Source organism: Dermatophagoides farinae, chromosome 5, assembly GCF_024713945.1.
Source record: "Dermatophagoides farinae isolate YC_2012a chromosome 5, ASM2471394v1, whole genome shotgun sequence".
NCBI classification, from domain to species: domain Eukaryota; kingdom Metazoa; phylum Arthropoda; class Arachnida; order Sarcoptiformes; family Pyroglyphidae; genus Dermatophagoides; species Dermatophagoides farinae.
In genome coordinates this window covers 1428711-1442032 of record NC_134681.1, presented here as the reverse complement: position 1 = coordinate 1442032, position 13322 = coordinate 1428711, and the positions used below count along the sequence as shown (strand labels likewise).

General features: G+C 28.6%; 1 protein-coding gene across 3 annotated transcripts in view; it reads right to left on the bottom strand.

The window, feature by feature from the left end:
- The window catches only part of LOC124498988 (uncharacterized), a 49935-nt gene that overhangs the window by 19914 nt on the left and 16699 nt on the right, over nucleotides 1-13322 (bottom strand). The window lies entirely within an intron of this gene.

Below are 13322 nucleotides of genomic sequence, written 5' to 3'. Positions count from 1 at the left end.
AAACAAACAAAAAAAAACAAATCAAAAGCAGCTCGATTCAATGGTCTGGTTGATGATAATCCGATTCTCTATATTCAAGAGAATCCATATGAAAAAAAACCCAATCAACCAAATCCCAAGAAACAAAATAAATAAATAGAGAGAGAGAGGGAGAGAAATAAAATTCGTTTGTATTTTTTTTTTTCAAATTCCACAATCACACAAATGACAATAGTAGAAACATTTTCATTTGAAACAATGACTGATCAGAAAAAAAATTTACCAACATGGAATGAACCAAAACTTTTTCATTATGCAATACAATTCATATGAATATTGACAATGAACATTATATTCACGTAATGAATTTGATTTTCTATTGAATTTGATACAATTTATTCGTTTGAAAATTGAAATTCTGTATAGAATAAAGAATAGAGCGGACGATTCCGAACCAACAAAAAAAAATGACAATGATCATTATTGATGATTATTGAAACAAACCAATGACAACGAAACAATGAGAGAATTGACGATAGAAAAAAAAACTACAACTAATTGAATAAAGTCATGAAACGGCAATTAAATTCTTTCAAATATGATGGGCTGATACCTTTTTTTTTGGTTGTGAGGGTGGTTTGTGTTTGTTTGATAAAAAGAATGAAAACAAAAAATTTCGAGAATGTAAAAAGTTCTTTTGTTGTTTGCTTGCATTGCTAATCATAATATCAAATTTCATCATCAGGAATTTCCTTCTCATCATAATATTATCGTATACTCAATTCCTCTTTTTTTAGACTAGCTAGCTATTAATAATAACATTGTCTCTATATATGAATAAAATTTACCACCTGGATTCAATTTTCTCATAATATATATTGATAATAATGATTCCGGATATTTTATTTGAAAACAAAAAAAAAATTGACATCCTGATCACAGAGAGACAGAAAGATCATGATGATAATCATAATAATGAATAATTTAATTTTCCAAAGAAAAAAAAATCAAGAAAAAATTTGTTCATTATTATTACCTACTATGGTGATATTGTAACAAAAAAAAAATTCCTTGATCAAAATGATAATGATGATGATCTTTGAATCTATGTTTTTTTTTTTGTCGCACATATGCGATTCATATTGAATTTTTTGAGCTGTTTGATCAAATAGAAACAAAACACATCTCAACATTGACTTTTTCATTCTATCTTTTGGCTGACGAATCGAATATAATAATATAATGACATCATCATCATCATCATTGTTAAGACGAACGAAAAAAAAACAAAAACAACAACAACAAGAACAAAACAGAAATAAATGAAAAACGGATAACAGATTCTCTGTCCTGATTGCAAGAGAGAGAGAGAGAGAGAGAGAGAGAGAGAGAGAGACAAAATGGGGCACAAATGAAAATCATCCTCCGAACGGAACAAAAAAAATTCGTTCAAAATAAATTGTTCGATTGAAAATTAGATTCAAAAAAAAAAAAAAAAAATAAAATATTAGATTTGCTTGTTTAGATGGACTGTATTGATTGTATTTGGTGTGTGTGTGTGTGTGTGTCCGTAGATCCAATACCATAGACTCATCTGGTCGTGTGTCATTTAATAGTGGTAGTGAGATACCGTTATGGTTTTTATTTTCTCTTTTCTGCTTTGTTTTTTTTTGTTATATAACAACAACAACATATAGTGTTGGATCAATCCAATTTCGGTACAACAACAAGAAAAAAAAATTGAAAAATATTTTTCAACGAAAAAAAAAATCTATATATGATAGGTTTCTGGTATCAGGATTTCGTTTTAGTGTTGGTTTCACTCACTCACTCACACACATACACACACACACATTTATAATGATGATAATGATGATAATAAAAATGATTTAACACTCTCATTTTCTATTCGGTTCAATTTCATTTCCATTTTTTTTTGCAACGAATAGTTTTGGTTTCATTTAGTATTTCACTTCTACTTTTTTTCTTGTTCACTTTCAATCATTCATTCACATTTTATTTCATTGCTCTCAATGAATTTCATCATCATCATCATCATCATCATCATCATCATCATGGAAAATGAAACGGAACCAAAAAAAAAAAATAAAAATAAAATGAAAATGAAATGAGACATATCGTTTGGCAAGAAAAAAAAGGATAAATAATAATGATGATGGGACACACACACACACACACAGATACATACACACCGAATATTCGAATAAATTGAGTTGCGACAACAACAACAACAACACTAACAACAATCATTTTTATCTCTATCCTTTTTTTTCATTTCTCACTTTTCTCCCTCTCTCTCTCTCTCACTTACTCTCTTTTCATATTTTTTTTGTGGTCTATTTCGTTTGTTGATCGTTTCTACACTAGTACTAGTTATTATTATTATTATTGATCCCAAAAAATTTTTATTCAATTCTGGTTGTTCGTGGCCCTGATTTTCTGGTTATATTCTTTTGTTCTTCAACAACAACAACAACAACAATTGAATTTTATTCGTTGTGTGTGTGTGTGTACGACTATTCTAGCGTATAAAAACTACTACTACCAGTAGTACTATAGTACAAACAGGCTTGGGAACAAAAGGAAAAAAAATTTACCGAAAAAAAAATCGATACCTGACTTATTGACTTCACACACACACACACACACACAGAGAGACATGAATTATTATTTCAGTAACAAATAAGTGAAAATAAAAAAAGAAAATGTCATCATTATCACTTTGATGATGAACCAGTGAAAAAAAAAAATAATGTCAAAAGAAAAAAAAAATTGGATGATTATTGAATGAAACAAATCACGATCAAAAATGATGATGATGATGATGATGAAAAAAAACGGACATAATTTCCATCTGTTATCATAATGTGTGTGTGTGTGTGTGTGTGAATGTGTTAAATAAGTGAAAATCAATGAATTCTTCGTTCAAAATATCAGATGTGACATTGTATGGAAATGTGACAAATTTTTTATCTTCTTCTTTCGTTTCATTTTGTTTTTTGTTTTGTTTTTTTTTCTATTACTTGTCTCAACATCATCATCATTTGATGATGTTGTTGATGTTTGGCAATATGTGTTTTGCACCAAAAAAAAAAAAAAAAAATTCTTCATTTTATATAATGGTACAAATACACAAACAAAGTGCAAAAAAAAAATAACTTGATCAATTCAAGTCTCATTCCGTCATTCATTCATTCATTCAACCAGTCAGTCAATTAGTTAAAATGTTCGCTAGTGATGAAAACGTGGAAAAAAATGGGTATCGAGTTTTCCTTTTTCTTCTATTTTTTTTTTCGTCGACCATTATTCTTGGTTCGATTTTTTTTCGCTTTTTTTCGATTTTACTACTGTTGTATGTTGTTGTAGGAAGTTTTTTTTCTTTCGTTGTCAACGACGACAATTTTGTTAACGAGAGATGATGATGATGATGATGATGATGACAATATATACACCCGAAACGCATTCATACAATGAGTTTCAACCAGAAAAAAAAGAGACAGAGAGAGAAAAATTCAAGCAATTTACTGTCCAATAATGATAATGATAATAAGTAGACAGGTTTCTTAGGTTTCAACACAAAAAAAACTTGAAGAACAAAAAAAAATGAAGTTACCGAGAGACACTCCCCATGCCATACCATTTTTTTTTTTTTGTTATTTTACCATCAATTCTCATGGGTAAATGATTCTTACTTTTTTTTCTCTTAGTATACCAACAACTATGACTAGAATGAATGAATGAATGAATGAATGAATTACCTGGATGACTTGGTTGATTTGTGAAAACGGAAACCAACCCAAAAAAAAAGAAACTAATAAAGAAAGTAAGAAAAAAAAATAACAAAATTGCAATGATGGCCACTACAATAAACAATAGAAAACAAAACGAAACGAAACGAAACAAAAAATAAGAAAAGGAAGTGAAAACAAAGATTGTCTAGAATAACAACAACTTGAGTTTCAGGTATATTGCAGTTATTCCGGATGTAGAACTGTCTTTGTATCTCACAGTGATATGTGCATGAAATCAATTTGATGCATGGTTGGAATCTGAACACTCTCTCTCTCTCTCTCTCTCTCTCTCTAAATGATAATGATGATGATGATTTAAATCAATAAAAGTTTCGTATTTCACTAGATTTTTTTTTTACTGTTTTTTTTCATTTTTTATTTTTATTTTTGTTTAAATCACTCTTATGTGCAACAATGAATCAATGAATAGAAAATTGAGAGATGATAGAAAATGGAATGAAAAAAAATTCAACAACAGCAATAATAATGATGATGATGATGATGATGATGACAACAACAGCATTTCAAATGAACAGACACACATTGAGTGAGACTGAAAAAAAGGGAAATTGAATCAATTTCCCTTTTCAAGTTGAAATGCATTTCCGGATTTGTTGAATGTGTCTGTGTGTGTGTGTGTGTGTGTGTCTGTATGTTCATTTTCATCATCATAATCATCATTGAATTCAATGGAAATAATGGAATATATCAAACAACAATGAACACATGTATGTAATGACACATCGCACACATCGCACACATACACATTTTTGAAGATTAAATGATGATGATGATGATGATGATGATGTAAATATGATGATTATCAATGACAAAATTATTATTTTGATAATAGAACTTGTTAATAATAATGATGTTAATCATTCATCCAAAAATGAAGAATATTTTTTTCGTTTTGTTTTGTTTTGTTTTGTTTGATATTCTACATTACAACATTATTTTTTTTTCTACAGATTAGATTCAATGATGACTCAATTGTGAATTATTGCAAAACTTATTGAACTCAACACCAATTTACGTATTTGTTCAATTCTTCTTTTTTATTTTTTTTTCTCTCTTTACTTTTAAAAGCCAAGTTGTTTGAAAGCCAATCATCATCATTATTATTATTATTATAGTCGTCGTTTTTGATGGTTGACCAGCGTATCAAATAACCGCTATGGATAGATGGATAGATGGATGGATGGATGGAGGAACGACATTGATTATTATTTTGTCAACCTTTTTATCCATTTGAAGAACTTTTCTTTTCATTGATGAAATAGCCAGAAATGAATGGAAAATAAATAGAATATAAAAAAAAGGTAAAGATGAAACTAAAACCTATTATTCCATCAACGACATATATTCTCGGTTCAATGGTCAAGTGGCCATCATCATCATCATCATTATTATCATCATCAGTATTGATTCTATAAGAAAATTTTTTTTTCTTTTCTCTCTCCCACTCATTGGTTCACACCTAATATACATTATTATTTCAAGTGCTAGATTCTTTTTGGTCGTATATTATCATTTATATCTATTTTCACTGTGTGAAAAAAAAAAACAACAACAACAGAAATTGCCAAGAAGAAAGGAAGGAAAAAAATTCTTGAATGAATTGAATGGAAGAAGAAAAAAACTCAAATAAAAATGGAAAGAAGTAGAGAAAAAAAATTGTCAATTTTGTCGCCCATATCACGTAGTGTGTATAATAATAATACTTTATACTTAACATGAGTTTTTTTTATGTTCCAACACCAAATATTCACTGTTTCAAGTGGCAAAGATTCAAAATGGATATATGTGGGGGAAAAAAAAATTTTCTGGTCAAAGTGGAAAATATCTAAAGCCAGCAACAACAACAACAACAAAAAAATAGAAATAGAAATAAAAATAAAAACTAAAACTAAAACAACGATGGCGACAATAATAATAATCAGAATCAGAATCCATAGATTCAAAACTAAACCAGAGCTTCAAAATGATTCTTTCTCTCTTTTTTTTCTCTCTATGATCACTAATTTAGTCAAGTTTTTTTTTTCTCTCTCTCTCTTTTTTTACTCACTGAATTGTTGGATAAATTTATTTTTTTTTTTTTTGGTTGGTCAGTCGGTTGTCGGCAATAATCATAAATATTGTCCATAACACCGAGAATAAAATGAATAGCGACAGAATAATGACAATCACCATTTGCACTAAATTTCACTATGAAAAGAAAAATAACCGAAATAAACACACACACAGAAAAAGAGAGAGAATAGAGAAAACGCAGGTTTTATCCAGAATCCAAGTGAATAATAATAATAAAAAAAATTTCTAGTTCAGGATTTTTTTTTCGGGGCCTAATCATAATAATAATAATAGATTTATTTTCATTTGTTCATATATACATGTAGTATGGACGCGATCAAAACATATTATCCGTATTTGACCAAAAAAAAATTCCGTTTTTTTCCAGTTTGGTCAACTGAATGAAAATAAAAATAAAAAATTCATGCTATTCATGAATTGAATTCAGTTTGTTGTTGTTGTTGTTGATTATATATACACACATGATTCCTAACTATACGAATAGAAATCTATTATAAATAATAACCCAGAAGAAAAAAAATTAACCAGAAATGATAGAAAAAAAGAAAAAAAAATTAACCAGAAATATTTTTATGATGATGATGATTATATATACAACCATCAGTCGATATTATTATGATTATTATCATCATCATCATCATCAACCATCATTGAATAGGAGACATTAAACAGGATAGGATTGTGATCTGAAAATTATTTTCATCTCTTGTTCCAAACATACACAACACACACACACACATTTACATTTATGCTTTTATTCATATAACAGAAAGAGAGAAAAAAAATGGTGATTATTAACAATGAAAATGGACAAATACAAACACACACACACATACACTTGTATCAATTCATGTGATAAATATATGGAAATGGATTCTGGTTTCAGTTTTTTTTTTCTTCTTCTTCTTGTTTTGCCTAGCAAAAAAAAAGTCAAATCTGATAATGATAATCATGGAATGAATCCAAATACAAATAAAGACGATGATGGTTATCACCAGCAACAACAACAACAACAACAACAACAAAAAAAAAGAAAAGACACGAAAATCAGCTATTCATAAATTTGATTCTTGTTGCAATAGTTTTTTTTTCTTGTGTCATCCAATGAATATCATTAATGATTATGATGATGATGATGATGATCATGGCAACAAATTGACCAACAGAAAATGAACATTCAGATTGTTATTTTGTGAACATCTTCTCATATTCTATATTCCATACGATGAAAATTGAATCAAACAAAAATAAAATGATGAAAACTGAAAAAAAATCTCTACCATATATACTCAATATATTCAAAAATTCACATTAAGAAAATTGACTTTTATTTCAATTTCATTTCATTTTACATCAAATTTCGTCGTTGTTGATCCATCGATCCATTAATATATTTAGTTCCATGTTATGTGATGACTGAATTCAATATAATAAAATTAAATTTTAAAATTTATTTCATTTTCCAATCTTCCAAAAAAAAGGGGGACGATCAAGTTTCTAAGCAAGCAAGCAAAAAAAAAAATGATCAGCAAAATCTTCCATTCTCAGACTCTCTTTCAACGATCCGGTTGGACGAAAAAAAAGACAAAAAAAAACAATTCGGTCATCTATGAATCTATGACCAGAAAAAAAAAAATTTTCAATAGACCATGTAAAAGGGCCATATATATATTTTATGTATTTGTTAGCGTTTTTTTTATTTTTGAAAGAATCAAATCAAGAAAATAAATCTCAAGAGAATAAGCAACAACAACGACGACAACAAACAACAAAATTGGGACATCCAAAAAGAGAGAGAGAGAGAGAGAGAGTAAGAGAATCTGAATATTCTTAAATTGTGTCTGAATAAATTATTATTATTCATGAGAAATTTTCCATTTTTTTTTCTCTTTTGGTTATTAAAATTGGTTTGATACGAATTTTTTTTTGTTTTTTTTTCATTTTATTTCATCAAAAAAATAAGAGAGAGAGAAGAGTTTTTTTTTCTTATTAAAGAGAAAAAAAATTGTACTGACAACAACAAAAGAAGAAAAAAAACGGATACACTAACTGCAAAAAAAAATGAAATGAAATAAAAGAAAGTGGAAGCGATTATATTAAGAAAATGGCAAAGAATTCGCGTTATTACCAACCCATACAACCATTGAATCGATATGGAATTGGGACATTTTTTTTTCTTCACACACACAACTAGCAAAACGAGAAAAAAAACACCCAGAAAAAAAACAGAATGAATGAATGAATGAAAAAAAAAATTTGGAATTTATTCGACCAATAACAACAACAGCAACAACAACAACGATGATGATGATGACATGTTCGTTCAAGCATATTTTTTTTTCTTCTTTTTCATCCATTCTCGTTTCTTATCTAATTCAAAGTAATTTTTTTTCTGTATATATCGATCATTGATCAGTTGAGAAAAAAGGACAGTAGAAACAATAAAAACAACAACGATAACAGCCAAAAAAAAATTGGAATATTCTTTTATTTTTTTTCCCCAATAAGATGTGAGGTCAAAATGCATTGAATTCTCTTTACACATGGACATCACACACACTTATAGAATTTTGAATGAGAGAATTTTGTCAAATCTCATCTCTATGCTAATATTTATCCTCATATGATGATGTTGATCATCATCATCGAATGGTCGACAATTTCAAGCCTTCAAACAATACACACACACGTACAATTCTCGTTTTTCTTTTTTTTTTTTATTTTTCCATTACAAAGTGATAATCTTTTTTTTTCTTGCTTTCAATGATGATGATCATCATCATCATTTGGTTCTAGAAAATATATATAAACTAGAATATTATTCTTAATCCTCAGAAAACGGTATTTGTGAAAGGAAAAAATCCATGTATAAATGAATGGTATTTTTTTTTGTCGAATCGAATCATTTTTCACATTGTTGTTGTCGTTGTTGTTGTTGTTGTTGTTTTTATTTTCATTTACATTCGTTTGTCATTTTTACATTCTGTATATGAAGAAGAAGATGATGATGATGATTTTCATGGTCCTTGAAAAATGGTCGCATTAGGTTTTTTTTTCTTGCCTGCCCTACACAAACACTATATATCAAAAAAAAAAATTTTTTTTCGTTGAATTTGGTCTTGGTTGACTGTACACGTTCAACTGAAGACAAACAACAAAAACGAAGAGAACAAAAAAAAAATTTAAATTTATTTCCAATTCTGGTGAGTCGCAAACACACACACACACACACAGATTCAAAGTTTGGTCCTTTTTTCATTCATTCATTCATTTATTTTGTCTTCCAAGTATATAAGCTGGTTGGTTGGTTGGTTGGTTGTTAGAGAATTTTTTTTTCTTTTCTAAAAATTTATTTCGATTTCAGTTTCATCTCATCTATCAGCCATCTTCGTTTTGTTCATTCATTCTGAAAAAAAATTTCTCCAATGATGATGATGCTGAAGATAGGTTTTTCTCTCTTACTTTTACTTTATATTTTTTTTTTATTTCGCTGATTTAGATTTACGACATTCAAATGAATTGCTCATAAAATGAAAAAAATTTCTGGGCCATCCATGATGATCCTGCTTTATTCAGCTTCTTATATGCTTGATTGTGAATTGCCTTCATTTGCAGCATCATCACCACCACCACCACCACCATCGCCACCACCCACTAACACCACCATAAAATTCCAAAGAAAAATGAATAAATCGATCAAAAAACAAAGAACGAGAGGAAAAAAACACGATAAAACAAAAAAAAAACAAAATTCCAAAGAAAAATGAATAAATCGATCAAAAAACAAAGAACGAGAGGAAAAAAACACGATAAAACAAAAAAAAACAAAAAAACAACGTCCTAACGATCATACGATCAACAACCTAAACTTGTCGTAATTCAAAAAAATAGAAAAATTTCTCCAGTTGTTGTGGATGTCAAGTTAAAATAATATTCTCTTTGGATGGATTGTTATCGAATTTGTATTTTTTCTGTTATATAATATAAAATAGAAATAAAAGAGTTAACGCTGATCTAAGCGAAAAAACAGAAACAAAAAAAAACGATTCGTTTTTGTCATGATGATGATGATGATGGTGGCTACCATCACCACCACCTATAAAACAATATTACTATCCATTCTACACGCCCCCATGTTGGAAACAATTTACAATACACCCATCCACCCACATACACACACACACACACACACACACAATAAATTTGCTGTACGGAATATTTATTTATACCCAAAAAAAGAACACAATTGCTGTTGCTGCTGCTAAATCATCATCATCATCACAAATTCATGGTTAAACATGACATAAACAAAACAAAACAAAAAAATAGAGAGAGAGAGAAATAAAAAAAAACCATGGCCAAATTCTATCAGAATATTCTGACTGACAATATGGATTTTTTTTCTCTTTTTTTTTTGCTGAGATCGAATAATTTTTATTGTATTTTTTTTTGTCCAAATGTGTGAGTGCGTGTGTGTGTGGACCTTGCATCCGAAACAAAAAAAAAAAAAAAAAAAAACACACACACCAAATATAACCAACCATCATCACACTTCATCATCATCATCATCATCAATTGTTCGAGGAAAATGAAAAATAATGGCCAAAACATTTCGATAATAATGAAAAAAAAAACAATACGGTGAATAGGAAAACATACGAATAAAAAAATTGAATGAGAAAAAAAATACAACATAATAATGGTGTAAATGTAGAGAACAACAACAACAACAACAAAAAATGTACATTTTTCAAAATCGGGTTAAAGATAATTTTTTATCTATCGCTCATCGATCTTTTTGAATGTTTTTTTTTTCTTTTGTTTTGTCAAAACATTTGTGTGTGTGTGTGTGTGTGTGTGTGTGTGTGTGTGTGTGTGCGTACCCGGAATTATTCATTGAATTCAATCATTCAACAAAAAAAAGAGATGAATGGATGAAAAAATCCTTTTATTTTTGCTGTAGTCAACAATTTTTTTTTTATTTTTGTCCATTCACAATTTGAAAATTCACAAGCCACTTTTTTCATGGGTGTCGGTTTTTTTTTCTATTTTATTTAAATTTTCTCTTTCTCTCTCTCAGTACAGCATTATAAATCTTTGATTTATCAGTTTGTTGTCAACTGTTCAAAACTGTTGTTGTTGTTGTTTTTTTGGTGTGGGGAGGGGGTATTTTGTTCACACTTTTAATCATCATTATCATTAATAGTGATTGTTTTTTTTGTTTTGTTTTGTTTTTTTATCTTAATTGTCATTAATCCAAATGTCCATTCACTGATTCTATGATTGCCAGAGTGAATGAATGATAAAAATTTTCACCAAAAAAAACAGTAGCCAACAACAACAACAACAACAATAAGTTGCAACAATGCTGATGGTGGTAAAAAGGGAAAACAACAATGGCCAACATGGCGATTTGAATAAATAACTTTTTTTTTGTTGGGCAAAAACAAAAAAAACAATCGAATTAAAAAAGAAAGAAAAAAAAATTCGGTAATTTCACCGAATTTTCTCTCACTCTCTCTCTCTCTCTTTATCTCTGTCTTCTATGTCTTCTCTAGTCTGGTCGGCCGACACCCATTTACAGTAATTTTTTTTTTCTTTTCTAGTTTTCACATTTTACAATAAAAACATAAACTACGACAATGACAATGGCATTGATGATGGTGATGATGATGATGAAAAGAAACACCCAAAATGACATTAGCATAATGATAATAATAATAATAATAATAGCCATTCATATAGTAGCATATAATGATAATGATAATGATGATGATAATAGTCTTTTGTCGGATTCTTAATACCCATATTCGGTTATCTATTCTTCTTCTTTTTTCTTTTTTTTTCATTCATTCATTCATTCAGTCTCATAGTGTTGGTACACATTAAAATTACTGGAATCTTTTTTTTTTTTTTTTTGATTTTGATTTTTGATTCACCATTGTTTTGAATTGAATTGAAAATTTTTTTCTCTGTTTTTTTTTGTGAGCTTTGAAACCAGATTTCCTCTTTTTTTCCACTATCTGTCTAGATAATGGTTGAAAGATCTTGAAACCTGATAGATTCATTGATGATTGGATAAACAACTGCTACTGCTGCTGCTGTTGTTGTATTTTTTTTTTGTTTTTAAAAATGTGAATATTTGGACAGTTGTTATATCACAGGAGAAAAAAAAACCATCCACTGAAATATTGAAATTTGTCGATTTTTTTTGTTGATCTTCAGAATAAAAAAAAATTTGTCTGTCTGATCCAACGTTGATCATTGATCTTTCCGGAAACATTACTGCGTAGGAAGGATCAAATCAACTTAGAACAAAAAAAAAAGAAAAGAAAATAATCATGAAGAAATGTCGAGAAAAAAACCCAAAACAAAACAAAACAAAAAAAATCAGTACCCAATTTTAATCCGAAATGTGGCCAAAACAAAAAAAATTCATTTATCCTCGATAATTTAAACGATTTATTTTTTTTGCATATTTTTAAAACATCCGTTTTTTCAGAAATTCAAGAAAAAAAAGCACTTAAGCTCTCATAAATAAATATATATCAGACAACCAATGCTTTTCATCGCAAACGATTGACAAATTGCCATTAGCTACTACACTATAGTCATCATTATCATCATTCATCAGTTATCATTCAACATCAATAATGATCATGAATATGGAAATGAATAACACATACACACACATATGCACATACACACAAAAAAAAATTGTCAATATAAATCAGATTTGAATCGAAATCAATCACATGTCATATCATATGGATGGATATTATTCATTCATTCATTTATTAGGAATTGAAATAAAAAATGAAAAATCCGAATGAATGATGATGACATTTGACACTGCAGAGGTGCAAAACAGTTTAATAGGAAAAATGTTTTTTTTAGAGCTTCTGAATATGTTTTTTATCATTAAACATATACACATTATCATCGATGACATCGATGATGATGATGATGATGATGACATTGACATATTGGTCATTAGTCATTCGAATTTTTTTTTTTCATTTCACAAAGATAAATATTTTCAACTTAAATTTAATCAATCAAACATCGACCTCTTAGTAAGTACAACAGTTGTAGTATACTAAATAGATAAAATGCACCCAAACATACATACATACATGCTTGAATCTTATCATTTTGACATTAAGCACACACACACACACACACACCTATGCAGAATGTCACAAACAAATACGCAAACTCTCATAATGATGATGATGATGATGATGAAAACTAAATTAGATCCATCATCAAATCATCATCATCAACAACATTGGAATGATGATTTGTATAATAATCGGCATTGAATACGAATTTTGAACACAAATGGTACCATAACATTAAAACAGCAGAGAAAACAAAAACAATATAAGCGTGAAAATAAAAAAAAAAGTTTACTCATCTGCCTTCAAGGCTTGT